General features: G+C 50.0%; 1 long non-coding RNA gene across 1 annotated transcript; it reads left to right on the forward strand.

The window, feature by feature from the left end:
- The first annotated feature begins 2,643 nt into the window (after nt 1-2,643).
- On the forward strand, nt 2,644-24,723 carry LOC130706514 (uncharacterized). Its single transcript, XR_009006743.1, has 6 exons — nt 2,644-2,795; nt 8,184-8,463; nt 20,915-21,011; nt 22,575-22,719; nt 23,529-23,701; nt 24,557-24,723. It is a non-coding gene; the product is annotated as an uncharacterized LOC130706514 (long non-coding RNA).
- The last annotated feature ends 2,797 nt before the right edge of the window (nt 24,724-27,520 follow it).

Genomic DNA, 27,520 nt, shown 5'->3' on the forward strand with positions numbered 1-27,520 from the left:
GAAAACTAATAACAAAGTGGAGAAACCTGGCAGACAGCACCTTACCAAATGATCAAAGTGAACATGGCCAGTCAGGGATCAAATGGACATCACGTGAAGGACACATGTCACCTCAGTGGGGTTCCTGCCAAACATGCAGAACTTGCATCTAGTCAGGAAACATCAGAACCAAACTAAGGGACCGTCTACAAAATCACCAGTCTGTGCTCTTCAGAAGCGTTCACGTCTCAAAAGACAAAGACAGACTAAGGGACTGCGCCAGGTTAAAGGAGATTAAAGAGACATGACAACTGAATACAATGAATGATTCTAGATCGGCTCTTGGGCGAGAAAAAAATTTTATTTCTTTTGTTATAAAGAACAGGAGTGGGACAACTAATGAGATTTGAATAAGATCTGTCAATCAAGAAATAGTATTATATCAGTGCTCATCTCCTGATTTTGATAAACGATACTGTGGTCTTTTAAGAGAATATCACTGCTCTGCTTTTGCTTTTTTTACGGAATACACCCTGAAATATACAGGGGCAAAGGAGTATCACGTCTGTAAATTAATCTTAAAAGTTTCAGGGGAAAAAAGTGTGTGTGTGTGTGTGTGTGTGTGGAGAGAGCAAGAGCTCGAAAATTGGTAGATTCAGGGAGTCTAGGTGAAGGGGAGGCAGAAACTTTTGGCACTATTTTTGCAACTTTTCAAATCTGAAATTATTTCAGAATCGAAGGTTTATAAAATAAAAATTTAAAAGTTCACTCTGGCTGCTGGGTGGAGTATAAACTTTGGGGGCGGGAGCAGCATGAGGGGAAGCAGGGCCAAGGTTGAAAGCCCCCTCCCCCGACCTAGGAGGGAACAAGGACCAAGGCTTTCAGACCTGATTCAGAAATCAGGACCTAGGGAAAGCCACCCGGTCCCCCATCGGTCTGCTAACAAGGGGCCCAGCCTGTGCCCACCAAACAGCTCCTGCAATTTTCCTTTGCCGCCAACACTGAAAGACAATCAAATGTGAAAGCCCAGAGAGGCCGGAGCAATGTGGCCGGCACTCGGCTCCAGGAGGCCCGTCAGGGGAAGGAGGGACTGGCTGCAACCGCTGCTGCCGCATCCCCTATAACCCCGAGCATCCCCTGTAACCCCGAGCATCCCCTGTAACCCCGAGCATCCTCTGTAACCCTGAGCATCCCCTGTAACCCCGAGCATCCCCTGTAACCCCAAGCATCCCCTGTAACCCCGAGCATCCTCTGTAACCCCAAGCATCGCCTACAGCCCTAGCATCCCCTGTAACCCCGAGCATCCCCTGTAACCCCAAGCATCCCCTGTAACCCCGAGCATCCTCTGTAACCCCAAGCATCGCCTACAGCCCTAGCATCCTCTGTAACCCCGAGCATCCCCTGTAACCCCGAGCATCCTCTGTAACCCTAGCATCCTCTGTAACCCCGAGCATCCCCTGTAACCCCGAGCATCCCCTGTAATCCCGAGCATCCCCTGTAACCCCAAGCATCCCCTGTAACCCCGAGCATCCTCTGTAACCCCAAGCATCGCCTACAGCCCTAGCATCCTCTGTAACCCCGAGCATCCCCTGTAACCCCGAGCATCCTCTGTAACCCAAGCATCCCCTGTAACCCCGAGCATCCCCTGTAACCCCGAGCATCCCCTGTAACCCCAAGCATCGCCTACAGCCCTAGCATCCTCTGTAACCCCGAGCATCCCCTGTAACCCCAAGCATCGCCTACAACCCTAGCATCCCCTGTAACCCCGAGCATCCCCTGTAACCCCGAGCATCCCCTGTAACCCCGAGCATCCCCTGCGAACCCGAGCATCCCGCACTGCCTGTCACCCCCTTGGCCGGCCTCAGCCCCTCCGGAAATAAGGCTCTCTGGGCCCCAGCAGACCTTGGTCAAGATCCTTTTGACCCAAGCCGGGGCAGGTTCTGGAAGAATAAAGGATCAGGCTTCCTCAGGGGCCTGCCCCTCCTGGTCTGGTGCCGGGGACGCGTGTCGTGGCCAGTGAGGCTGCCTAAACAAGCAGGGGCTTCTCGGCACATCAGGCGCCGCGCCCATTAAACAGAGGCCAGCCGCGGGGCGCATCTGACAGGGCCGCCTCCAGACGCCGGCTTCCCGCAGGTGGACGGGTGCGCCTCGGCCCTGAGGGCTCCGGATGCCGGGTGGTCTGATGATTCCGGACAAATGTGCCGGTGCCTGCCGCCCTCCTTTACCGTGCACGGAAACAGACAACCCTGTCAGGAAGGACGAGAGAGGCTCACACATCCCACATTTGCTGGGCCTCCTTCCCCGGTTTAGCAGTTCACATTCTGACACCCATAACCCTCTTTGCTGGTTTGGCGGCATCCATGGCCTGCAGGGAAAGGAGGCCCAAGTGTGGACGCGGTGATAGATTGTAATCAGCAGGCCCCTAGGAGAGCCTGTTCCTTTATCCTTGTAAAGTCTTTCATGGACACGGCCGAGGCGGGGTGACTCAGACGCTCCAGAACTGGGAGCAGCTGGGCCGTGGGTCTGGATGGTGATGTTGGCCTGTGTGTCAGGCCCAGCCCCTGGCGCCGTGCCGGCTGGGAGGCTGGAGGTTTGCAGGCTCATAAAAAGAAAGCGCTTGTCCCTCTGCCAGACGAGAACGCGCCAGGTTCGGCGGGAAGAGGAGAGTGCTACTGATGCCGGGACATTTCTGCCCAAGGCAGTGTCATCCGTCAGATCGGGAGGCTGGTGAACATCTGCTGCTTCTTCAGGGCAGGTGGCAACAGCATCGGGGGAGGACGGCTCCACTGGTCCCCTTGCAGGTGACCCAGTAGCAGGTGAGGAAACTGGGACACAGGGAGATGGAATGACTTAACTTAAGGCTCCCACTAATACCTGCCCCCAACACCTCCACTTCCCTATGGTAGCCAGGCCTCTGGGAAACTTGGGGACACAGAGCTACAATGACCGTCACCTTCCAAGTTAGCCTACCCCCCCAGGCTGCAGCGCTCACAAGTTTTGCCCAGGCTGGGGCAAGCTTATGATGATTTTCTGTTTTCCAGAATCTCTCCCTTTGACTTGAAATGGCATTGCGTCAAGCAGGGTTTCTCAAACTATCTACGGATGTAGGACCCGTCTTGTTTGGGTTTGTGTGCTTGTTAATTAATTTCAATCCGCCACGGATGGATACATTTGTAAAGTACAATAAAAATGGTTTGCTAGAAAAAAATGAAATGAAAAGGAAATACAAGTTATAAAATACAAGCCCCGGCTTTTATTGTTCGCTTTAACAAACATAAACAGAGTGGGTCAAGCTGCTATCAAACTTTCTAAATGCTCACCCCCAATTTCTGTACTCAGTTCGCGGTGGACAGGTTCCAGTTTGTGGACGGGCACTGGCCTGTGGTAGTGGCCCACTTTGAGGGTCGGCGGTGAAAAGTCAAGGTCAAAGCGTGTGGGTTCTCATGCCATCTCCGCCATTAACTGGCTGCATGGCTTCCCCTTCTGAGCCGCCGCCTTCCCTTACACATAGCAGACCCACAAATCAACTCACACTATGGTCAGATGAGTGAAGAAAGATGCCAGTTTTTTTTCTTTGTCCATATCCCATCCAATCCTTCTCGGCATCACTGGACAGGACGGGGTGACGAGATTTCAGCTGGAGCCAGGAGACGGAGTGCAGTGCAATTGTGTAAATGGTCCTTTCAAGCAAATGCCGGGGCTCTCTCAGGTTTCTACCCTGCACTTCTCACACAAATGCCCTGGGGAGATTGTTAAAAGGCAGATGCTGATTCAGCAGGTCTGGGCTGGGACCTGAGACTCGGCATTCCTACCAAGCTCCCAGGTGACGCTGAGGATACTGGTCCTGAGACCACACTTTGAATAGCTTCTGGAGGGCGTAGGAGGCTCATGCAGGGGGAGGAATCAGGTCCTAGGACACTCCCTCCCACGTTCCCTGCCCCCACCCCACAAAGCTTCCAGGTCTCTGCAGTGGAGTGGCTGATCTTGGCTGCTTCTGGAATGGTGATTGCTGAGGCGCGGACAGCCCTGCCTCTCTGACTGAAGTCTGAGCCTGGAGAACCCCAAGTTCTATTCCCTGGGCGAAGTCACAGCCCCATCATTCCAGCCAGCTCTGCCTTCCCTCACCTCTCACTGGTACCGTGAAACCTTGAAAACTCTGTGATGTCCCCCACCTGGACTCTGGCTAAGGCCACTGGCCCTCAACACAGCTACCTTCCACTGAGAGAACTGCTGGGTCGGCCCCCAGGAACCAAGGGCAGCTCGGCTCACCACACCGTGCCACTCTCTGAGTTTTCTTTAACGTGGAGTCCACCAGATGAGTGTGGGGTGCAACCTCCAAACTGCCCTCCCAGAGCCCCCAATCCAACCAGGGGCAAACATGCCCCCCTCACTTCTCAAATGTACCTCTCGCCGGCCAGATTCCAGAGTGGGTGACTAGAACTCCCCCAGATTGCTACCCCAGCTCCAGGCCCCATCTTCCCACCATCCTCCCAAAGCAGAGGGGTCAGCCTCTGTGCATTCCTCTTGCTGTCTGGTCATGACTTCCCTCTTGACACAAAACAGGAACTACAGGAACAGTCTCTCCGGACAATGCCTGACTTCCACCCAATTTCTTCCCTGTGGATTCAGACACAGTCTAATTTGACCAAAGCTGAACAATAGCTTCCTGGGCGAGCAGTCACAGCCATCCCCTGATGCTCTGGAAACCTGAGACTCACTGAAAAGCCACATGAAAATATTGCTGCTTCATGGGAAATGGAGGCGTCCCTCTCATTAGACCCAAGAACCTACAAAAGGACCAGTCTCTTGGCAACTTGGAAATGGAGCACACTTCCTAGGGAGGCCTGCGGCTGGGGAGTCAGATGCCTCCACCATCCCGCAGGGAATTAGTGAGCACCTCCTGGGTGCCAGGTAACTTGGGCGGGAGGGGAGGGGGACTGGGGAGACAGGTCATCGAGGTCCTGCTTTCAAAGCACTCACAAGCTTAGGGTGACGACGTCATCATCATCCCCTGTGGCGGGTGTCCTGACACACTTCCCAGCCCTCAGCTCCAGCCCCTTCTGGGCAGGGTCTGCCTCAGCTGCTGAGAGCTGCCACGTTGAGGTAGCCCCCTCCCGGGGCAGCCCACACCCACTGACAGATGGCTGCAGGGTGTCACCTGGGGACCACTCTGATGGGCCATCAAGCTCCAGAGCTCTCTATGGGCTCGGCCAAGCTGTTGTTGGTCCAGATCTCAGCTCAGTTCTTCTCTCTGCCCTCACCCACTCCTGCTTCATTCCTCTCCCTTCCTCAGGTGTGGATCCCAAGGGCCCTCCTTAGTAAACACCTTGCGTGCTAAACTCCATCTCAGAGTCGGTTTCTCAGAGAACCCGACCCTCATCACCCTCAAGGCCTGGGAGATGGGAGAGCAAGACGTAGCTGTCCCTGGGCCCGTGCTGCGAAAGAGTGGGGTCACAAGGCTGGGCCTGGGCTCCATCCTGCCCCTTCTGAAACCGAGCAGGACCCTGTGGGGCTCCTGGACACAGAAGCCTTTCAGTGTCCACCCCCCCCCCCCATTTCTTGTTTGTAGGGAAGAGACTCCAGCCTCCATGACCTTCCCTGAGTCCCAAAGGGCAGATCCTAACAGTTGCTAATCAGGGAAGGGACGGGATGCAGAGACAAGGGAGAAGCAGTCAAGAAATAATAGTGCAGGGGCTTCCGTGGTGGCATAGTCATTGAGAATCCGCCTGCCGATGCAGGGGACACGGGTTCGAGCCCTGGTCCAGGAGGATCCCACATGCTGCGGAGCAACTGGGCCCGTGCACTACGGCTACTGAGCCTGCACTCTAGAGCCCACGAGCCACAACTACTGAGCCCGTGTGCCACAGCTACTGAGCCTGCGCGCCTGGAGCCCGTGCTCCGCAGCGGGAGAGGCCACTGCAGTGAGAAGCCTGTGCACCGCGGTGAGGAGTGGCCCCCCGCTCGCCGCAACTAGAGAAAAACAGCAACGAAGACCCAACGAAGCCAAAAATAAATAAATTTTAAAAAAAAAAGAAAGAAAGAAACAATAGTGCAGCCTTGGGGCAGGGTCCTGGTTCCCCGTCTAGGGATATACATAACAATATCTTTGAGCTCTTTACAGAACTAAAACCCCCAACAAATGGAAGATGTTAGCATTCTTCATTCTGGATAACCTCAAGAAGCTCATCAGGAGGCCACCTGAGGCCAGATTAAAGGAGTGCAGGCCCTACACACACCCTGATCCTTATCAGCAAACCTGCCCTTGAACCATTGCTATAAAACTCCTCATCAAATCCCGCCGGGTTGGGACACAGTTTTGAGAGGCACAAGACCGCTGTGTCCCCCTTTGCCTGGCAAAGCAATAAAGCTATTCTTTTCTACTCCACCCAAAACTCTGTCTCCGAGATTCGATTCAGCACTGGTGCACAGAGGCCAAGTTTTCGGTACCACTTCCACTGCCGTGGAAGGGGAAGCCACCCCCCCCCAGAAAGACAGGTCTCTGCTCCCCCGACTTTTCCTCGGAGGAAAAGCAGTGGGAGTAGCACCTGCTAGGTGGGAGGCTGGGGGAGCCCGACTGGAGAAGCTGCAGGAGAGGCAGGAAGCAGGGTGGGAAACAGACCCACAGGCCAGAGTGGGAAGAAGAGATCAGTGGGGAGAAGTGGTGCAGTGCAGGGAGTGGACCCTGGCCTGGCCATTGGGAGACACAAGTTCCCTCTCATCCGGGCTGGGCTGGGGGCCACTGAACAGATCCTCTCTCCAGGCCCGACCCCTCACCTGCCAGATAAGGAATGTGCACCTGTGGCTCAGGTGGCCTTTGAGGCCTTCTGGCTCTGACATTCCAGCCTCGTGTTAGGCTGCATTTGTGGCCCTGGGCCTCGTGCACGTGGCCCAGAGAGTTGAGCAAACAGAGCGGAATTTACCAGGGGAGGTGGCCCCTCTCTTTTTCAGAGAGGTCAGTGGCAGTCTGGTTGTTAAGGGCTGAATTGTTCCCCCTGCAAAAGAAAAAAGCATACATTGATGTCCTGCCCTCCCCACCTCCCAGGACTTCAGAATGTGACTGTATTTGAGATAAGGCCTTTACCGAGGTGACCCAGGTAAAATGAGGTCACAAGGGTGGGCCCCAATCCAATCTGACTGGAGTCTATTGACACAGGCACACATACAGGGAAGACCACTTGAAGACACAGGGAGGAGACGGCCGTCTGCAAGCCACGGAGAGAGGCCTCAGAAGAAACCAACCCTGCTGGGACTTTGATCTTGGACTTCCAGCCTCCAGAACTGGGAGGCAGTACATTTCTGTGGTTTAAGCCACTCAGTCTGTGGTCCTTGTTATGGCAGCCTGAGCAGAGCAGACTAATAACACTGGTTGATTAAATGTATAGACAATTCCAAACCTAGCCCTGGAGGGTTTTGTTCCATATGGGGAGGCCCAGGCACTGCTGAGGGACTCCTGGCTGATCATCTGCAGCTGATGTGCTCGGGCTCCGGGCTGGGCAAGCCTCCCGCTTACCACACGGCCGGGCTCTGGGAGGGCTGCACGGGAGGCGAAGGTACACGCTGATTGCAAAGCGAAGAGCTGTTAGCTGCGGCCCTGACGCTGTGGCTGGCAGCCCCATACCGTGTACGCTCCACACCATGAAGGGGCGAAGAGAGAATGTTCTGACCAGCTCTGGGCCACCACCACTGTCTGCATCTGTTTCCTTACCTCTGAGGAAAGGTTTCCCAGTTCCAATAGGCATATGGCTCGTCACTCACCGTGGAATAGAATCAGAGATATAACTAGCTGTCCTCCCAGCCCACAGACTCAGGGAGTATCCACGTGGCCTGCTTTGCCCACTCAAGGCACCCCAGGGTGTCTCAGGACAGAGGCCCGGGGCTACTCCCAATGACCCAAGGGCCGGCTCTGCTTAGGAAAGGCCCTTCTCTAAATATTTTCTCTCTGGGTTTGGCTGGAGACGGTCACAGCCAGTCAGGGGGCTTGGAGAGAGGACCAGGCCTGCCAAGAGCCTCCTGACGACTGTCTCTGTGAGGAAAACCCAGGGAGAAGGGCTGGCCTACTCCCAGGCAGCAAAGGGACAGGCCCACCCTCCCCTGCCTGGGTTCAGGCCAGGGCACCCACCGGGGCTGGGGAGTTCTGGACCCAGGCAGACCCCAGCAAACAGCCCGCAGCCCTCCAATCAGCTGCCGTGTGTTTATTTTCACAGCTGCTCCTCCCGCTCGGCTGTTCCAGGGAGCAAAGGAATCTGTTTGTCTGCGAAAAAGAATGTGGCAGAGGCAGAAAGCGGCCTCGGGCAGCCCAGGCAGCCTCAACAGCTACAGAGCCGGCCAAGACCAGCCAGACACCCAGGAGAGTCACCCAGAGGCCTAGAGGCCAAGGTCACAGACTCAGACACACCCTTCCCCCTCCCCTCCCCAGGCAGCCCTGCTCTTCCAGGTGCCAGGCTGGCGGCCTCAATGCACGGAACAGGGACCCACCCTCCCGAGGTATTTCATTTGCTTCTTTCTCATTTACAGACAAGCCCACACACCCCCACTACCCACCACACACACACACACACACACACACACACACACACACACACCCTCTGAGAAGGTCAGTCGGCTGTACAGACGAGGGACAAGCACATAGGACCGAAAGCGAACATGCTTACAGCCAGGCCTGCAGTAGGCCTGGAGACAAAGAAGGGGGGCGGGGGGAGGGGGACGAGAGGCGCCCCGGCCCCAAGGCCAGCTTAGTCCCAGCCCAGCCAAGGGAGGCCATCTGTCACACTGGAGGTCCAGCTGAAGCCCCCAGACCTGTCAGTCTTGCTCTGGAACATTCTGGGCAGGCCAGGGGTAGTTCAAGCAAGGCCAACCCAAAGTCACTGTCTTTTGGGTGGTCAGGGGCTCTGTCCCTCCAGGCACTCTTGATACCCACTCCCACTCAGATCCCTCCCCAACCTCCTGGGCTGACCAAGAAGTTGTCCTGGGGGCTGGGCGAGGGGTGGAAGGGACACATAGCCTCCAGCTACATTTTCTAGATTACAGCCCCCGAGTGGTCAGATTTAGGTTGGCAAATTCCCCCCTGCTGTTGTGATCTGGCTTATCTTGAACCCCTCAGAGGTATAGGAGTAGAATTGATCATAGTTAATCCTCCCTCTAGGTCTTCCCTGGTCAGATGAATAATCCAGACGTAATTGAGCTCGTCCCCCTGGGTCGGCCTCTTCACCCCTGAAAAGCTCTAGGAGACTGAGAGACTTGCCCAAGGACATACAGCAAGAGTAACCAAGGGAAAATGTCTTAGGCTGGGCTCTTCCGGACCTGAGACAAGGATTTGGGGCCAAGTGATTGATTTGGGAGAGGGGAAGTGAGGCAGAGAAGGGAAGTGGGCAGTAAGGAAGGTGTTGTCAAGCCAGTTCCCAGAATGAGACGTTGGTAGTCAACCCACTGGGCTTCTCTGAGAGACCCTGTATAAGATGCCTCAGCGCCACCCCACTTGGGCAATGGCAAAGCTGGAGTCTTCGTCCTCTCGTTCCCATGTATCAGTGCCTGGGAGATGCTCCCAGGGGCATTGCCTCAAAGCCCTCAGGTGGGGATCTCATGCCCTTTGAGAATGTTCTGGACTGATGAATGCCAAGGGACTTTGGGCCTGGCACCAAGACCGTCTGCTGCAGAAGTTGACCACAGTTCTCTGTGAATCCAGGGTCTTACTGGGTTCCCTGCACTAGCTGCCCCTCCTGGCACCTGAGACCAGAATATTCAAGGCCCTCCAGCTGCTCTGTGAGGAAGTCAGCCTGTAGGGAGTTGGAGCGGAGGGGATGGTGGGAGATGGGGTAGAAACAGCCACCCCACGCACACATACGCACAGGTACACACGCATGTATCAGTGTGTGTGCCACTAGAAAGGGGTTGGGCTTCTGTGCCAGCTTCAGAATGGGGGCACTCCTGAGAATCCCCGATGCCACACAGACTAAGTAGGTGGGGACCCTCTCAGAAGGGTCCCACACTTTGGGTGCAGATTCCCAAAGTGGATCCAGTTCGCAAATTTACCACCGTGTGACCTTGGGCCCGGGACAGGTTGCTGGACGCCTCAGTGCGTATAAAATGAGGATATTAATACCTGCCTCAATGCCCAAAGGCTTGGTCTAAGAGTTAGAAGTAACAGGGTGGTCTTCCTACCACAGTACCTGGTCCACAAAAGAAGTGGTAGGTCATATTTTGTCTTGTTAAGGTAAAATTCACATACCATAAAAATTCACTATTGTAGAGTGCGCATTTCAGTGGCTTTAAGTATATTTACAATGGTGTGCAACCATCACCACTATCTAATTCTAGAATATTTTATCACCCCAAAAGAAATTCTGTACCCATTCAGCAGCCTTTCCCTATTCTCTCCTCCTCCACCCCTGGCAACCCCTAACCTCCTTTCTGTCTCTGTAGATTTGCCTATTCTAGGCATTTCATATAAACGAAATCATACACTATGTGGCCTTTTGTGACTGGCTTATTTCACTTAGCACAATGTCCTCAAGGTTCATCCATGTGGTAGCATGTGTCAGTCCTTTATTCCTTTTTATGGTGGAAAGCTATTTCACTATGTGGAGAGACCACATTTTGTTTATCCATTCATCAGTTGATGGACATTGGGGCTGTTTCCACTTTTTGGCTATTATGAATAGTGTTGCTAAGAACATTCGTGTACAGTTTTCTGTGTGGACCTACATTTTGAACTCCTTTGGGTGTATGCCTAAGAGTGAAATTGCTGGTCATATGGTAACTCTGTGTTTAACTTTTTAAGGAACTGCCAAACTCTTTTCTGCGGTGGCTATACCTTTTACATTCCCACCAGCAATGTAGGAGTGCTCCAATTTCTCCACATCCTCATCAACACTTGTTATTTTCCATTTAAAAAAAAATATTATAGCCATCCTATGGATGTGAAGTGGTGTCTCATCATGGTTTTGATTTGCATTTCTCTAATGACTAATGATGTTGAGCATCTTTTCAGGTGCTCATTGGCCCATATATTTTTTTAAGATATCAAACATTCCCAGTAATAATTACCTTGGAATTAAACCAAAACACAAAAGTAGGCTGAGGCCAATAGGACTGGGGACTCCAGAATGCCCTGGGCCTCCATCCCTTGGTCAGACATCAGAGTCATTAGATGACTTCCAGGGCCTAGAATGTGGGGACAGTGCAGTGGCTAGGAGGAGTGGCTTCCGTTGGCAGCCCACAGACAGAAGAGGAGGGGCATATATCAGCTAATTTATCTACAGTAAGTCCCCTACATACGAACCTTCAAGTTGCGAACTTTCAAAGATGTGAACGTGCATGCCAGCCCCTGTATGCCAGCTGTTGTACTGGTACTACTGTACTTTTCAAGATACTATACTGTAAGATTTATAATGTTTTCTATATTTTTTGTGTTTGTTTTTTATGTACACATTATCTGTGTGAAAAGTATTACAAACCTATTACAGTACAGTACTATATAGTGGATTGTGTTAGTTGGGTACCTAGGCTACCTTTGTTGGACTTAGGAACAAATTGGACTTACGAACCCACTCTCGGAATGGGACTTGTTCATATGTAGGGGACTTACTGTAATTTTTTTCCTTCTTTTGAATAAATTCCCAGGAATCAGATCACTTGGACAAAGAGAACAGAAGTTCTTGTCGCTGCCCCTTTTTAAACCACCACAAGCTACATATGTATGCAGTTTTACCCTTCTGACCTCTTAAGTATTGCTATACCAATACTTATACACAGATAACTAAAAAGTTATCTGGTATTCTGCTCATTTCTTAATATTTCCACATCAATTCGGATGAGCTCTTTCCTAAAATAACTATATCAACCATATTTTTTGTCCTCAGTCTGCTTTTTCTTCATAAGCTGATTGGAATGTGGTTTGAGTTTTTTGTCTTTCTGTTAAGCATCTTTGATTATCTGTGTAGTTAACTTTTACTTTCTATTTTCTGATTCCCTCTGTCACATCCAAACTTAAAAAGTCCTTCCCTGGGGGCAGAACATGGTTTCAAGATGAGATCCTTCAGAGGAAAATGTTCCAGCGCCTAAGAAATTGCAAAATCCCTCTGACAGGTTAGATGACATTGGTTTCTTCCTGTCTGCAAGGTCCTTCTGGGGAGGGGGGATTGTTTAGCTTCACAGTTTAGAGCTTGGGCTGTGGAGCCAGGCTGCTGGGTTTGAATCCTAGCTCTGTCAAGTGGGCCAGTTACTTAATTCTCTGTGCCTCAACTTCTTCATCTGTAAAATGGGGATAATAATGGTACCCCCCCCCTTCATAGGGTTGTTGAGAAAATTAAATGGTACCCTAAGTATATCTAAGTTTATCTAAGTAAAGTTTTGGATCTCCAGGGCCTCAGATCTCCCATGGCAAGTAAAGTAGAAGGATGAGACTGGTATTCCTTCTGGTCCTGCCCAAAGAGCAGGCCACCGACAGGTCCCAGCCGGGTTCAGCAGGGAGCCAGGGAGGACAGCCCGCTGGGCCCACAGGACTTCTCTGCCAGCTTTTCTTTCTCCTGCCTTCTGTTTGGTTTGATCTGAGGTTGACAGACCACCTGGCCCGCTAAACTGGGGCAGTAAGCTCATCCCATCTGCTGGCTTACCTGACCAGAGCCTGTCATTTGTCTGTGTTTTTTCACCCTAAGGGGGTGGCCGCGGCTGCAAACAGCCCGGCTTGTTTTGTCACTTGGTCTCCACTGCCAAAGCTGCTGCCCTGTCATCTCCCTCCCCACCAGGCAGCTCAGACCCAGGAATTTTAATTGACCTGAATTAGAAACTGTGTGAACCAGAGTCACTGGAGAAAGATCTGAGGGGGATTCAAATGCCTGTGACTTTCAGGTGGGGAAGTCAAGTCCCCAGAGAGCCAGTCAATGGGGAGTAGTGACATGGCCTCAGCCAGGCAAGCCCTTGGGGCTGAGCCCCAGAGTATCCCAGCTGTGGAAAACAACGATCCCCGCATTCCTCCAACCGGGGTGGAGTTCAAGTCTCTCAGCTTAAAGTGAAATCTCCCCTAACTCTCCCCCATCACCCCCAAAATCCTGCAACAAAGTGCCTAACAATAATAATAGTTGGCCTTGCCTTGGCTTTGCAAACGGTTCTCACACTCACTGTTTGAGTCATTCCTCTCATGAGGTGAGGGAGGTGAGTGTTGTTGCTCCCATTTTACAGAGGAATCAACTGAGGCCAAAAAAGGTGATGGCAATGGACCTCAATCCAAGGGTTCTCCATCTTTAGCACATTAGAATTCCCTGGGGGCCTCAGGGGCTGGCCCCACCCCCAGAGATTCTGAGTAGTGGGTCTCTCCTGTGGACAAGAATTAGCTTTGCTTCTTTTTTCTCCCCACGCCCATCTTTATTTGAGGTATAATTGTCAAATAAAAAAGTGTACATATTTCAGGAGTCACACTTGATGTTTTGTTTTGTTTTGTTTTGTTTTTTATTTATTTTTGGCTGCATTGGGTCTTCGTTGCTGCACTCGGGCTTTTTCTAGTTGCATCGAGCAGGGGCTACTCTTGGTTGCGGTGCGCGGGCTTCTCATTGTGGTGGCTTCTCTTGTTGCGGAGCATGGGCTCTAGGTGTGCGGGCTTCAGTAGTTGTGGCACACGGGCTCAGTAGTTGTGGCTCGTGGGCTCTAGAGCACAGGCTATGTATACATTGTGAAATAATCACCACAGTCATCCAAAGGAAATGAAATCAGTATCCCGAAGAGAATTCACTTTTCTAACAAGCTTCCAGCCAATGCTGACGCTTCAGAGCTGGGGTCCACACTTGGAGAACCACTGGCTTAAAACTTTTGCCACTACGTTATACCTCCCCATCGGGTTAATAAAGAAATGCTTCCAGCAGCTATGGTTGGACAGATTTGAGTGTTTTCCAAAAAATCTGTTAATGGCAGCATATCTAAAACATAAGGCGGGAGCAGCAGCTCCCAGCTGCAGGGTATTTCATACATGAAGGGAAGGAGCGTGGATGAGAGAGGCTGGGGTGTCCCGGGTCTGGGGCTTGAGCACAGCGGGTTAATTCTGGGTTCCCTCCGGGGAGTCCACGTGACTGGGAAAGAGGAAGGTGGAATGATTGCTTATGTACGGAAGCATCAAGGTCTTGGCTGTGTAAAACCCAATCATTACTTCCAGGTAGTAATGTGTTTTAGGCAATGTCTTCAGCTTATGCTCAGCAATGCATGAGTCTCAGAGTGGTGGCCAGAGAAATGGCAAGTCATCGGGTATTGAGCGAGTGATAATGGAATCCAGGAGGTGGAAATTACAAGTCGAAAAGTAAAATCGATGCCCTGACTGTGAAATGACTGAATGCCTGGTGAGGAACTGTGTAGGGATGTCCTCCCCTCCTCGCTCCCCACCGACCTTTAAGATGCTCACTGGTTCAGAAGTTCCTTGAGGGCAGGGACCATATTTTAATCATGGGTAATCATATCATGTCAGGGCAGAAATGGGCCTTAGAGAGCTTCCAGCCCTGGAATGGCAAATCGGTTTCATTTTGGTGCCAGCTCCGATCGTTTAGCGATGGCTGCCTGAAGCGCTGGGCTGGGAAGCAGGCTGCCCATCTCTGGGCTCTGTGGGGAGCCGAGCCTCGATCAATTAGCGAGGCTTACCACGGGCAGGGGAGCGGGGAGGCAGCACTTCGCACCGATTAGCCAACCCCGATCTAGTCCTACCTGCCCTGCCTACAGATGAGAAAAGAACTGCTCCAGAGCCCTTTCTGTGTCCCCAGAGCACTCCCGTCCCCTAGCAGCCATTCCATACCAGGCAAAGGGGTCTGTGCGTAACATTCAAGGGTCCGTGAACTCGGATGGGAAAAAAAATTACATCTTCAGTTTTACTAACCTCTAACTGAAATCGAGCACTTCCTTCCATCATGAACGTAGGCAAGAAACCATAGTAGCATCAGCAGTCCCTGTGACTGTCACCAGTAGAAGCCACAGCTATCTTTACAGCACATCAGAGCTGTTGCAGATATCTTTAAAGATCGCTTACACTCCTCACTAGGGTGAAATGAGAGTAGTTATTAGATCTGCCACTAAATCTTGTTGTTGAATGCATTAATAAAGAAGCACATATATGACTCCCTCACAAACTTGTTTTTAAATATTTGGATAACTGCGTTTCAATAGAATTGGTTTCCTCGGTAATCCTATACGATGCATTTAAATCCATTATTCTGAGAAGAAGCGCACAGACTTCACCAGATGCCAAAGGGGTGCATGGTCCACAAAAGGTTAAAACCCCCCTGCCAAAGTTGGCTGCCTGCAAGTCCTGTGTGCCAGGGCCCCTCCCAGCCTCGGCTTCAGTCACAGGAGCGGATGTGGGCAACATGGGCTGTCTTTGGTACCTTGAATACTTTGCTGTGACTTGGCGGCAACTGGCAGCTGAGATAGTGCAAATTGGCCGCTCTCCACTCTGGGGAGACAGCTGACCTCGGGGGCTCCCTGGGCTCAGATGCCCAGACGGTGACAGCTCTGGCCCTGTGCCAGGCCTCCCCGGTTTGGCCTTCCACAGCGATGGCCAGTCTGGGTCACAGACACGGCAGCTCCGTGTTTGGCTCCAGCCTTCTTTCTCCTATAGCAACCCTGCCCTTCTGCCGTGCTGTTCCCCAGGAGCCTGAAAGGCCGGCTTCGTGGATATCTTACTGCTGCGTCTGGTTGCCTGTTTCTCAGCCTCAGCGTGGGGGAGAAAGACAGCCTGGAGATTTCAATCACGGAGCGCAGGCTACATCCCCAGTCCTCAGGCTCACCTTGCTGTTTTCCTTTCATTTTCAAAATGCATCTATTCTCCTTCCTTTGGGCATGCAGATGTTGAATTCTCAGCTATTTGTCCTGGAAGACATCTCCAAAAATTGTCTGTTCCACACATCCCGCCCCTCCCCACCCCACCCTTCGCTTTACAAACCAGGACACAGGCTGGGAGAGGCAGCATGACCTGCCCTTGTGACACAGACCTGAAACCACCCGGCCAGTCCTTTCCCCAATGTTGCACAGCCTCATAAATAATGTAAGATTTTGGCATCGTAACCATCTGTCTCAGGTCAGGGAAACAAATTGCAAATTCATCCCCGTACAAAATCACCATTTGATGAAGTCAGGGGAATTGGGGCTACTGCTGCTCCAGGGGGCTCTGTTCCCAGTAGATCCTCTGTACCTGGCACGACCGAAGGTTCTGTGCAGAATTCTTGTTTGTTTTTATTTTCAGAGACCCCTTGAGGAGTTCTAGAAGTGTGGGGTAAAGGGTGGATCCCTCCTATTTTCCATCAGCATCACAGACAATGCTTTCAGGATGCTTCTGGTGTGTAGCTGCTCCTTTGCCCAGGGAATCTTCCCCACTGCCTTTCAGTCAACAGTCACGCCTGAGCTACAAGGTCTTTCAGTTAGTGGAGACAGGCAAGGAGCTGTAACGAACATCCCCCAAATCTCTGTGGCTTAACAGAATGCGTGAAAGGCTTATTTCTTGTTCACATCACATTCCAATCAGGCGTTCCAGGGACGGCCTTGCACATGGTGATTCAGGGATCCAGGATCCCTTCATCTTGTGGAAAACAGCACTACGAACTTCAGTATGTGGCTTCCAAGGTCAAGGTAGAACAAGATGAGAAAATGGAGGCTCCTGAGTGACAGATTTTTATGGTTCAGATATACTACTTCTGCCTACTTTCCATAGGCTAGAACTCAGTCACATGGTCCCAACCTAACTGCAAGGAAGCCTGGGAAATGTAGTCTAGCTGTGGACTCAGGAAGATGAAGAAATGGATACGGTGGGAACAGTGTTGGCATGGCCATGGTCATTAATGTTATACTACTGTCCTAGTAAAGTTCTTTGGGTTGCACGTGACACTAGCTTAAGTGGGGCAGGAAAATATTGGATGGCGATGACCAAAAGGATGCTGGATACCTCACAGAGTCCAAAAGAAAGTTGACTGAGGAGATTCAGGAGGGGCTGGACGAGAGAGTAATGATCATCAATAGCTTCCCATTCTATGGGACCCCGTGGTTTTTTACTTTTTCTTTGCTTCATCTATTCATTCAACAAATACTATTGAGCACCTATTAGATGCCAGACCAGGCTTTATTGCAGTGAAGCAAACAGACCACATCCCGGTTCTCATGGAGCTGACGTTATGTTCAATTTTCTACGCAAACTGTTTTCTCTCTTCTTTGTGCCCATGTTCCTGAGGTCCACTGTGGTCCTTGTATGGGATGTGATAGTGCTGGCCTGCGGCCCTCCCAACTGCTATTTTGTCCTTTTCCCCAGCTAATGGCCCCCACATTCTACCTACAAGATATCTGGACAACTGGTTTGTGCCATCACTTGTGAGAGAGAGACTATTAAATGGGGGCTTCCTGCTTATCACATAGACCAGATGTCTTTTTTTTTTAACATCTTTATTGGAGTATAATTGCTTTACAATGGTGTGTTAGTTTCTGCTTTATAACAAAGTGAATCAGCTATACATATACATATATCCCCATATCTCCTCCCTCTTGCATCTCCCTCCCTCCCACCCTCCCCATCCCACCCCTCTAGGTGGTCACAAAGCACGGAGCTGATCTCCCTGTGCTATGCGGCTGCTCCCCACCAGCTATCGGATTTACATTTGGTAGTGTATATATGTCCATGCCACTCTCTCACTTTGTCCCAGATTACCCTTGCCCCTCCCCGTGTCCTCAAGTCCATTCTCTACGTCTGCGTCTTTATTCCTGTCCTGTCCCTAGGTTCTTCAGAACAATTTTTTTTTTTTTAGATTCCATATATATGTGTTAACATACGGTATTTGTTTTTCTCTTTCTGACTTACTTCACTCTGTAGGACAGACTCTAGGTCCATCCACCTCACTACAAGTAACTCAATTTTGTTTCTTTTTATGTCTGATTAACATTCCATTGTATATATGTGCCACATCTTCTTTATCCATTCATCTGTCGATGGACACTTAGGTTGCTTCCATGTCCTGGCTATTGTAAATAGAGCTGCAATGAACATTGTGGTCCATGACTCTGTTTGAATTATGGTTTTCTCAGGGTATATGCCCAGTAGTGGGATTGCTGGGTGGTATGGTAGTTCTATTTTTAGTTTTTTAAGGAACCTCCATACTGTTCTCCATAGTGGCTGTATCCATTTACATTCCCACCAGCAGTGCAAGAGGGTTCCCTTTTCTCCACACCCTCTCCAGCATTTATTGTTTGTAGATTTTTTGATGATGGCCATTCTGACTGGTGTGAGGTGATACCTCATTGTACTTTTGATTTGCATTTCTCTAATGATTAGTGATGTTGAGCATCCTTTCACGTGTTTGTTGGCAATCTGTATACCTTCTTTGGAGAAATGTCTCTTTAGGTCTCCTGCCCATTTTTGTATTGGGTTGTTTGTTTTTTTGATATTGAGCTGCATGTGCTGCTTGTAAATTTTGGAGATTAATCCTTTGTCAGTTGCTTCATTTGCAAATATTTTCTCCCATTCTGAGGGTTGTCTTTCCGTCTTGTTTATGGTTTCCTTTGCTTTGCAAAAGCTTTTAAGTTTCATTAGGTCCCATTTGTTTGTTTTTGTTTTTATTTTCGTTTCTCTAGGAGGTGGGTCAAAAAGGATCTTGCTGTGATTTATGTCATAGAGTGTTCTGCCTATGTTGTTTTTCTTTAAATAAGTTTTTGTTTTGTTTTGTTTATAAATTTATTTATTTATTTATTTTTGGCTGCTTTGGGTCTTCATTGCTGTGCACGGGCTTTCTCTAGTTGCAGTGAGCAGGGTCTACTCTTCGTGGCAGTGTGCGGGTTTCTCATTGCGGTGGCTTCTCTTGTTGCGGAGCACGGGCTCTAGGCACGTGGACTTCAGTAGTTGTGGCACGCAGGCTCAGTAGCTGTGGCTCACGGGCTCTAGAGCGCAGGCTCAGTAGTCATGATGCACAGGCTTAGTTGCTCTGCGGCATGTGGGATCTTCCCGGACCAGGGCTCAAACCTGTGTCCCCTGCACTGGCAGGCGGATTCTTAACCACTGCACCACCAGGGAAGTCCTGACCAGATGTCTTAATTTGGCTTCCCCCAAAAGCAGACCTGGAGACAAAGATTTGGGTGTCAGTGGTTTATTTGGGAGGTGAGCCCAGGGAGCATCAGCAGGGAAATGAGGAAGTGAGATGGAGAGAGGAGGAAAGGCAATACTGGGAGAGTTTATGAGCTAGTTCCCACTGTGGGCAACTGGGACTCAAAATCACTGGAGACCATGTGGAACACACCTCTGAATTGGCCCACCAAGGGGCAAGGAAGCAAAGTACCCATCCATCAACTCCTTGATGGTCATTGGTTGAGGGGATGGGTTAACTCCCACTGCAGGCAGCCAATCACAGCCCTCAAGAGAAAAGACTTGGGAAGCAATGGGCAGGGCACTAGCAGTGACTACTCCACCAGGGATCAGAGCTCAGAGCCCAGCTTCTCAAAGTGTGGTCCAGGACCCTCCACTTGGGAATCACCAGTGTGACTCGTTATGCTTTCCCCCAGTCGTGCAGACCTTAGGCTTGAGAACCTGAGGAGGGGCTGGAATGGACACTTTTTACCCACTCTCTAGCTAAGTGATGGCCACCAAAGGCCATCTTGACCTACTACTCAAGAAAAGCATCCCAACTCCTCACCATGGCCCGCAAGACCCTCCTGATCTGGTCCTGCCTACCAATCAGGCCCCAGCTCTCCCTGCCCCGACACTTGGCAGCCCCTGTTTAGGCTGTGCTGGCCTGTTTCCTGAACCCTACAAGCCTGGTCCTGCCTCTAGACACCTGCTTCTCCCACCAGCCAACTGCTCCCCCCTGCTCCCCGTCTGCCTCACCTTGTCTTGGTCTCTACTCCAAATCCCTTCCCTGACCAGCTTGCCTACAATAGCCCGCCCCCACCCTCTCCTTACCCAATGTGACTCCTTTCCATGTAAGTTACATGAGACATTCATTCATTTACTTGTTTGTTGCCCGGCTTCCCATTCAGTGGACGAATCCTGAGGACCGGGATGTGCTTTCCTGAGCACATAGCAGGCACTCAGGAAATAGTGGTTAAATGAACAGACCTGGGCACCTCTACCTCCTTCATGATCTGATTTTAGGAGTAGTTACCTCTTCATACAAAGCAGAGGAAATTGGACGTGGTGTGGGGGGCGGGGTGGGGGGTTGGTCCAAGGTTCTGAAAAACCTAGGGACAGGACAGGAATAAAGATGCAGACGTAGAGAATGGACTTGAGTTCCAGTGGTTAAGACATTACCTTCCAGTGCAGGGGGTGCGGGTTTGATCCTTCCTCGGGGAGCTAAGATCCCACATGCCTCGCGGCCAGAAGCAATATTGTAACAAATTCAATAAAGACTTTAAAAATGGTCCACATCCAGAAATAAAGAAGCAGACGTAGAGAATGGACTTGAGGACACGGGGAGGGGAAAGGGTAAGCTGGGACGAAGTGAGAGAGTGGCATGGACTTATATACACTACCAAATGTCAAATAGATAGCTAGTGTAATTACATTTTACTCTAAAAAGTAAAGCCTTTAAAACTGCTTCCCACCCCCTCCCACATACCTTGCCAATTCCCCATAAACCTCTGACCTACGCAGTCACTGACCTCTGGGATTCTCAGGCCAGGCCCCCAAAAAGAGGCAATCCGAAAACCAGGAACTCAGAATCTTGAGCTGGGAAACTGTGTGTGTGGGTGAGGGGAATACCTCTGTACCCCGAGTCCAAAGCTCACACAATCAGGAGTGCCAAAAATTAGAAGGAATCCATTCTAACCCCACCTGGGCCTCTGTTTCCTCCTCTGTAAAATGGGTGTAATACTTACCTGAGAGCACTGCTGTGAGAATTCAGGGAGCTAATTAAATTCACATAAAAACACTCAGCACTGTACATTATGCATGATAGCCTTCAATAAATGCTAGCTTAGGACTCTTTTCTTCTATTATCAGGATGCATGTGGCGCAGTGCCTAGCACACTGGAGGACCTGGGAAAGGTGGTCTTGAGCTGGTTTCTAAGAACTGACTGTCAAGTAATTACCACCTAAGGTGAGCACAGCAATGGAGCTGGGGGGACCTGGCCCCTGAACCCAGAGGAGGGAATCAAGACGAAATTTACTGGTGAGGCCTCTGGGAGGGTGAACAAGAGTCAGCCGAGTCGCTGTTCTGTCCCCAAGGGCGGGGCTTGGAAGGGCTCTGAGACAGTTGTCACGCAGCGAGGCTGTTTTTTCCATGTCCTTCACTGAGGCCCCACTTAGGAGCTCGAGGAAAATGAAAGACAATTCTCACGACCTCCATCATTTCCACCTCGTATTTACTTATTTTTATGAATGTTATTTTTTGACCCTGATCCCTTCACTCGGGATTTGGGGCTCAGACATGGCCGAACTCTGTCTTATTTCGTGCTGCCCCTTTTCTGCAAGCCGCCACCTCTGTCGGGGTGGCTGGCTAAACGGGGGATTGGGCAAGATCTCAAGGGGAACGATTAGGAGATTTCAGTTGCTTCTTGTGTTTCCACCTCCTTTCTGATCTGGGAGGGGGGAAGAGGCAGCCCACGTGGGTGACTCGGGAAACAAGCAGAGATAAGAGCTTCTCGACAGGCTGGGCTAGCGGGCCCCTCATTCACACCGCTTCAAAGACAAACACTTTCCGTTTGTCGATTTGTTTTAGGCCTTGCCGAATCTGCAACTCTGTGGCCTTGACTCTAAAAATAAATCTCCTGCAGTAATGACGAGGCTGTTGCAAAGAGGAAGGCTGTGCGGAGAAGGAAAGACCGAGGGAGGCGGGAGAGATACTGAATACCCAAACAGGAAGAAGGGATGTGGGGAAATTGTCCTGGCTCCTTCCTCCCGACCGATGCCCGGCCAGGCAGTCTGCAAAAGCCAACAGCACTGGGCAGGATGCTCTGCCAGTTCATTAGAACCTGAGCACAGAGGAGGGGACTGTCCTATCCAGCCATTGTGACCCAGCTGCTAACTGTGGTCCACGCACCGGCGGCTGCATCAGCATCACCTGCGAACCTTTTACAAATACAAATTCTCCGGCCCCACCCCAGCCCTGCTGAATCGGAATCTGCATTTTAACCAGCTCCCCGGGTGATTCATGGGCACACTAGAGTTTGAGAAGCCGGTAGAGTCCCTGATGTTGCACCGAATGCGCCAAACAGATGCTCAATTCTCCTCCCTTCCAACAGACCAGAGGCGTGCCCCTCCCCCGCTGGCGGGCTTCCTCCCAGGACTCTCCTTTGCAGAAAGGAACCTCTTAGCAGGATCCAGCTAGGTTCCTTGTGACCACAGTTCATTTTACTACAATGCTGCAGCTCGCCATTCACCCCCCAAGATAATTAGGAATATCTTTGGCCGGTCCTGTGCTCATCCAACATTCACATGGACGTAGGACGCAGGCTCATTACAGGCCGTTACTCCCCAGGGGCTCTCTGGGATTTGTCATTTGAATTCTTTTCCTCCATCCCTCGTTGCTTTGTTTCTCCTTCCCCAGCTCCTGGCCTGAAATGTTTCCCTATCTCCTCATCTTTATGAAACTCAATTTCACGGCCTCGGTGTGAGATTTTGGTACGTGCTGATATCCCCCTTCATTCTCCCCTCCTCTTAGGTCTCGCTGACATATTTCAGCCCTCCTTACTGTTCTCGTCAGTTTTGCGAAGAGACCATCCTCTCCTCCCTTCTGGCTCAGCGGTCATAAACTTGGTTCTTTAGCGTGGACTCCGGTTCCCTTCCCTCCGGCCCAGGCCAGGCAGGTGAGCAGTCAGGCCATTGTTTAGATGCTGAGTAGGTGACAAAGAGTTATGGTTGCTCTTTGCTGGAATTCTAAATAATGGCTGTCACTCCTCATTGACTATAAAGTGTACAAATGTGAATGATAAGAAAGAACATAACTGTGGCCCATCTTATCAAATTTATTTTAGCTGTGCTTTAAAATCAATTTAATTTGTAAATTATTCATGGCGTGTAGCAACTATTACAGAGTTGCACTCCTTTAAACCTATGCTTTAAAGATTGTACTAACTTTTTGGAGACATTTTGTGGATGTTTTTATTACAAAGGTAATGCCTATCTATCTTAGAAAATGTGGATACTACAGATAAGCAAAAATAACTATTATATTATTATCACCTCTAATCCTATGACCAAGAAATAATCACTGTTAACATTTTAGTATATATCCTTTCAGTCTTTTTTCTTTCTATACACACAGGTATGTATATGTATCTCTCTATCTTTATTTTTTTAGGGTCACTGTATATGTGCTAGCTTGTCTCCAAATATGGCTTCCATCATCAATGCCTTCCCCTCTGTTCTGGAAGCAGCTCATACCAACTCTCCAGAGCTGATAGTGGGCATTTCCTCCCAACTCTGTGTTAAGTGACATCATGTTGATAGCTTGAAATCAGCCATGGTGGTAAATACTATCAATCAGGGCTTTTCTTTCCCCAGATATCTGGTTATTCAACATTTACCAGCATACCGCTGTGTATATATACACCCACGGCCAACTTCATGGACGAGCAATCTTAATAATTTTATGTTTGAAATTGTGTTTTGTCAGTGAAGTCTGATGGGCCGATGGAACATCACGTGACGAGAGGAAATACATACAAGAAGTGTGTCCACCATTTCTTATTGCCCTGTTAGCCTTGGGGTTCATGATGCCCCATGAGCACAGAATTCTGGTGAACCCACAAGGCATGGGAGTTCAGTGAGACTCAAGGCAAATGCAAAGTGAGTATGTGATGTCTACAGCTGAGTAAGTGGGGGAGCTGACAGCCCTAAGAGGCCATGCTTTCCATTTGAAACAGTATTTGCTCCAGATGCAGAAAGAAAGTACTGGCGTTTGAAGAAACACAAACGACCAAGGAGCCCTATCATATTCCTTCTTGCATTACTTCCGTGTTAGCCAACCGCTCACACTGAAAATGGTGATGTACGTAGAAGAAAAGGGAAAGACAAGGCACCTTGGATTTCCTTTTCTTTCACTCCTTCCCCTTCCTTGTTTATCAGTGAGCAGAATGTAGAGTGCTGGCAAAATGCACGCATATCAAGTCAAGTAAAACAGTCGAGTTCGTTTTGTGCAGCGTTTCCTCTGTTCTGCTAAGAACGAAATACATATGGGTGTACAAGCTTCGAAACACAAATTGTGTAATTTCACCGATTCTGCGTGAGTTCAATGCTCTTACATTTGCATGTAAAACTGACATTGCACAAGATATAGATAAATGGTAAATTCATGTTAATAATTTCAATTTTTAATTTTTCTTTACTTAGAACTACATTAAATAGAAAACTTTAAAACACCATGACAGATCAAGAGAAAGACCCTGAGAGAAAGGAGAAAAGCTTTATATTTAAGTATCTGTAACAGCACTTTTTCCTGGTTTTTCGAACAAGGGGCCCTACATTTTTATTTTGCGCTCAGCTCCACAAATTATGGAGTGGAACCAGCCATGTCCATTCCATTCCCCACTGAGGGGTTGAGTCTATTCCTTCACCTCCTGAATCTAGGTGACCTGTGACTGCTTTGACCAGTAGAATTCCGTAGACATGAGTTTTGTTGGTTGTACACTTTACCTTTAACAGAACCGGAGGTTTCCACTTCCTGCCTCTTAGAGCCCTGAGCCACCGGGAAAGAAGTCCAGGCTACTCTGCTAGAGAGAGACGTCATGTGCAAGAGTACTGGGGCACCAGACACGTGAGTGCAGAAGCCACCTTGAAGGTCCAGTGCAGTCGAGCCTTCAGATGACTCCAGCCCCACCTGCATTCTAAATGCAACCTTGTGAGGGACCCCAGGCAAAAACCACCACAGAATCATGAGCGATAATAATAAACTGTTGTTTAATGCCACTAAGCTTTGGGATGGTTTGTTCAGCAGCAACAGATAACTACAACAGTATCCCTCCCCTTTCATAACGTGTGCTTTTAGATCTTAAAGAGAAAATTCTAGATTTTTCCCCCCAAGAATCAGAACACTAGGTGGACAATATTAGGGTGAGATTCAAGCTGCAATGAAGCAGGAGAGTATGACCTCAAAGTTTAGTGTGCTTGAGATTCACTGGGGCGGGGGTGGGGGGATTGGGGACACATTAAAAATGCAGCTCTTATGATTCCAGCCCCCCAGATTCGGATTCAGTAAATCTGGGGTATGGCCAAGGCATCTGTACTTTTCCAAGCCCTCCCCTCATGACTTGGAGGAGGCGTTTGGTAGGCTGCAATTTGCAGAATGCTGCTTCAGAGGGTATTAATCCACAGTGGCAACGGGCTGTTGATTTCAGAGTCAGAAGATTCCCATAACCCCTCCCCAGCCCCGAACTACAGAACTTGCTGATGGCCTGGGAGGGTTACCTGGAATAAAGATAGACTTGCCCATCACAGAACTTTCCTCATCTTCTATTTGAAAACCAACAGAGAAAACAAACAACAAACTATTCTTATTACAGGTTAAGCAGAATTTTCAGGAAAGGCATCCAACCATTACTGATTACTCAGAGGACCATGCATGGGAGCAGAGAGAGAGAAAACGCCCATCTTCTGTCTGCAGCAGACTTTCCCTTTGGGTTATCATTCCCAAAAGAGACATGGGTGGCCCCAAAATGCCACTTGGTCTTACTTCTTCAGAGGGAACTAAAAACCATACGAATATTTTAGGTAGCCATACCAAATGAAAAATGATATCCTTAAAATTCAAATTTCAGTTAGATTGTGACTTATGCATCTTTGCCTTCCCAGCTCCTCACATGGTGCCTGCCTCCAAGTGGGAGAGCAGTAATTATTTGCCAAGTGAATTAATTTGAGTTACCAATAAATTTGAAGCATCAAACAAAGCTACAGTCTTGGTGTCATGCAGACATCACTGGATGTGATTAGCATTCAACGGACCTAATCTCATCCTTGTAGGAAATGTCCTAAAAGAGAGAGATGATGAACACATCCTGGTGAAATAAATTCACTCAAAGGTTCCCAGAAATGGCTGAATCCCTGGGAAGCAGTTTTGATCTGGCAGCTCTCAGGGAGAGACTTAACGGAGCCATGTTTGCTGAGTATCCACCCACAGAGGGTGAGGGATGGCGGGTGGTTCCGGGGCGTGGCCACGAAAAATGGGCGTGGCCAGAGACCTGGACCAAAGAACGAATGGGCATCTGTGTGACAAGCAGGTGAGAGGTGATGAGAATGAATGGCGCTCAACCTCATCCTCCTCACTGTAAAACGCTGCAAACAGTATACATCTCAGAAAGTTTTCACGAGAATTGAAGAACACATAAACACACACAAAGTCGCTTGCACAGTGCCTGGCACATAATGGCTCCTCAACAAAATGTTATCTCATGTTCCCTGAACTCTCTAGCTACCCTGGATGATTCTCTCATGCTTCAGCTTTCCCTGACAATACAGTAGTGCTTGTTATAAAGGAAGCTGAGAATGGGTGGTGTTATCAGTCAGCGTTTGCTGCGTAACAAATCACCTCAAGCTTAGTAGTTTAAAACCACACTCATTTATGCTTGCTTTTACATCTTTAGGTCAGCTAATCTCAGCTGGGCTCGACTGGGCAGCTCTGCTTCTGGCTGCTAGTTTGCCCGGGTGTGGCTCCTCATCACAGATTGGGGTCAAGTCTGACTCTGGGTCCCAGGACGAGGGGCAGCTACAGGGGAAAATGCTTTCTCATGGCAATGACAGAGGTGCAAAAGGGCAAGCCCAACCATGCAACCACATTTCCAGCTAGAAAGTCAAAAGGAGAGGGTGGTAGAAATACAGCTTTCGAAGCTGGGGCCGCCTGGCAAAAGTTGCAGCCACAATCTATGAAAGAAACTGAAGCTGTGGCAGAGACCCAGCTGCTGCAGGGATGTGGGGAGAAATACCCTGGTGTCTTCCCTCTTCCTGCCCTGGGACTTCCATCAGTGTCTCCTGTTGGCCAAACATACCAGGAAGTCAGAAAGCAAAGGAGCAGGGAAATGCAGTTCCCCTTGAGACAGAGCAGGGTAGAAAAGGCAGGGATGGATCTGGAAACAAACTGGTGTATGTGATAACATTTACTTGGCCCAGACCTGTACGCACACCCAGGCAACACACTGCCCAAGCACAGTAGCAGTCACTCCCAGCACCCCATCCGTACCCCTTGGCCCTGACTGATCCCACACCACCAGTGTTTTACTGAAGACGCCTGCAGCTCTGCCCGAGGGCTTTTCCCGTGCACGGGAGCACGCTTGGGCTGCGTGCTAGGGAAATTGAAGGGCTGCAGTGTTGGCACTCCTGCTGCTGGACGGAATTGGTGGCTCATGCCCTTCACCCCGTGAGCAAGCTTTACGTTGTCTCTTAGAGGTCCTCAGTGGGGCTGAGCCCCGATGGCCCCCAACGCTCATCTGCTCGTTGTACCACATTCCGTGTCGACTTCCTTTCCTTCTCTCTCATACCTACCCCCATCACGAATCAACTCCTTCATCCAAGCTAAGACAGACCCCCCTGCCCAAAACCACTCACAGCTGGCGTGTGTGCCTTTGTGGCAAAGCAGGAACAGACCAGGGGTCAGGGCCAGGGGTCAGGCCCAGGACT

This window comes from Balaenoptera acutorostrata, chromosome X, assembly GCF_949987535.1.
Source record: "Balaenoptera acutorostrata chromosome X, mBalAcu1.1, whole genome shotgun sequence".
NCBI lineage: Eukaryota > Metazoa > Chordata > Mammalia > Artiodactyla > Balaenopteridae > Balaenoptera > Balaenoptera acutorostrata.